Below are 2972 nucleotides of genomic sequence, written 5' to 3' on the forward strand. Positions count from 1 at the left end.
GCAGTTATTTTTTATTTACCTCGCAATATGCTGTAGCCCTGAAAAAATTGTTTTTAGGTTATGGGATACGAATCTAGATCTCATCATAGTCCATCGCACTAACCATTGCGCCACAGGGTACTTCAATACTTCTCTAAATTTGGAATGTAGCATATAATGTAAAAGTTTCTCTTTTTTTCTTCATATTATATCAACATGACATACACATACACTCAGTCACAAAAGTAAGTATACACCCTAACTTTGTTTAACCAAGACCGCTTAAATAAAAATCTAACACATTTTCTTAAAAAAATTCATTAATCATTGCCTATATATTTACAAAAAAAATTGTCAAATAAACAATACCAAATGTAAAACTGGCAAAAAACTAAACATAGTACAAAATTTATATTACGAGGTCAAACTCACTTGAAGGCATTCATTTTACTAGGTTTTTGGCAACATTTGGGCCGAATCTTATCCATTTGCGCGAGTTTGTATTTCCACACCTCAAAATGGGTTTGTACCTCTTCACACTGGTAAGAACTCATATCGGTCATCACAAATTTCAAGGTGGGACATGATTCCCGAATTCGATTCGGGACTTATGACCCTACAAGCTGCAATGAGAGAAAAACTCCACAGTGCTTATATGTGGTAGTTTTTCCGTGAATTTTAAATGGCACCAAAACTTTCAACTGTGGAGTTTTGCTCAAACGAATTTAAGTGCTCAATTAGACTAATAAATGCATTAAATGTATACATTAAATTCAAAACACTAATCTTTATTTGTATTTCTGTACATATTTATTGAAAGGTAGGTGTCTAGAGTGAGCTATTTAAACTCAGATAGCTCAATCAAGTTCATACACAAACTAAAATCATGTTTAAATGTTTGCAGGAGCCTTCGTTTAGGTTTTCACCTCACGGAGACCTATTTAAGGTATAATTATGGTAGGAATGAACCAATTAATCGTTGCATCAGAGAAACCAATGTACTTATTGATCTCATAGATATTTGTATGCAATGTTCTAGAGATACGTTTAACTGCTGGAACACAGTGGTGTCGGAGCCGGAATCGGAGTCGTAACTGGAATAGCTTTTTTTTTGACAGGAGGAAATCTTCAAAAGACACTTGGCAGTATTCGACACCAAGTAGTGTGGGACTCTTAACCACTAAAACCACCTCTTAATCAGGACCAATCTTGAAAGATCGTCATCAGATTTTTCTTTCTTAACTTTGTACAATCACTTTGGGGCAAGTTTAAACTTTTAATACTTTCCCATGTTTTTTAGACCATAAGCTCATGAGGCTTAGTTCTTCTTAATCTCCGAACATGGTGTCTTATATTCAAGACGGACTCCATTTCAGAATTAGTCTGACTTTGCAGTCTCTGATTGTGCTATACAGCGTATTTTTTAACAACTTCTGTAACCATTTCTATTTGTAAGTCACGATGTAGATCGCTATTTCTTATAAACCAAGGTGCATTAACTATTCCACGAAGGACTTTGTTTTGGAATTTTTGGATGATTTCGGTATTTGTTTTCTTTGTACAGCCCCATAATTGGATACCATAGGTCCAAACAGGCTTTAGTACTTGATAATACAGCATTATTTTGTTGTTACCAATTACTAGTACATTTTTATATATTTCAAGTATAGTTCTTCTCTTTTCTTTTTAATGTGCTCTTTCCACTTTAGCTTTGCATCCAAAGTCATTCCAAGGTATTTGGCCGTATTGGCGTAAGGTTCAGCTTGATTATTATTTTTCGGTCCAAGCTCTCACTGTGTCGACGGTATTTTGTAGTTTTACTGCTGCCTTAGAGACACATTTGTCGGGTACCAAAATTGAGGCATCATCTGCAAAAGTAGCCATTATGGTGTGATGGTGATATGGAATATCCCTTGTGTATAGCAAATACAGGGTAGGACCTAGGACACTTCCTTGTGGTACACCGGCTTCTATTTTCTTCAATTCCGAATATTCTTGATCGTACCTTACTCTAAACCAATGGTTCTCAACCTTTCAAAGTATGCGGACCCCTAACAAAAAAATTGTCAGTTGGCGGACCCCTTTCAATTATAAAGGAGACTGGGCATTTTGGCCCATTGGTGTAACACATTGAGACATACATCAAATGAAAGGTCTCGATGAGTGTACTACTTTTTTATATGGGCAAAAGTCTGTATCTCGTGCAGGGATGCATTTTATGTTCACAAAAGCATGTAATAAAATTCATAAAGTGGCCAATTGGCCACGTTCCATACAAAAGTTTTCTAAAAGCCGAAAAATGCTTTGCCTCTTGGGTGAAAACTGGTGATGGAATTGCCAAATTGGACTTCCAACACCATTATTATAATGTTTTTGAATTAAGTTAATCGAGAATCTAGTCTAAATGTATACTTTTATGAATTTTATTACATACATATGTAATAAAATTCATAAAAGTATACATTTACATACATCTAGAATCTAGTCTAAATGTATACTTTTATGAATTTTATTACATACATATGTAATAAAATTCATAAAAGTATACATTTACATACATATGTAATAAAATTCATAAAAGTATACATTTAGACTAGATTCTCGATTAACTTGATTCAAAAACATTATAATAATGGTGTTGGAAGTCCAATTTGGTTATTCCATCACCAGTTTTCACCCAAGAGGCAAAGCATTTTTCGGCTTTTAGAAAAGAAAACTTTTGTATGGAACGTGGCCAATTGGCATAACACATTGATACATACATCAGATGAAGATCTCAATGAGCCTATTATTTCGATTCTGACGGCGACGAATCTCGCTTTCATCGATCGGTCTAGCCCTGGTCTTTTTGTGTATGACCGTAGCTAGGCTCTGGAACGTCGAATTGATCGATTGGTTTGCGGGTTCGGGTTCGGGTTCGGTATTAGTGTTTCGGTTATCCTGTGGGCTACGGCCCACCAAGTTAGCTTCACACCCCACTTTGCCCTTTCCCT

Source organism: Episyrphus balteatus, chromosome 1 (genome assembly GCF_945859705.1).
Source record: "Episyrphus balteatus chromosome 1, idEpiBalt1.1, whole genome shotgun sequence".
In the NCBI taxonomy this organism is placed as follows: Eukaryota; Metazoa; Arthropoda; class Insecta; order Diptera; family Syrphidae; genus Episyrphus; species Episyrphus balteatus.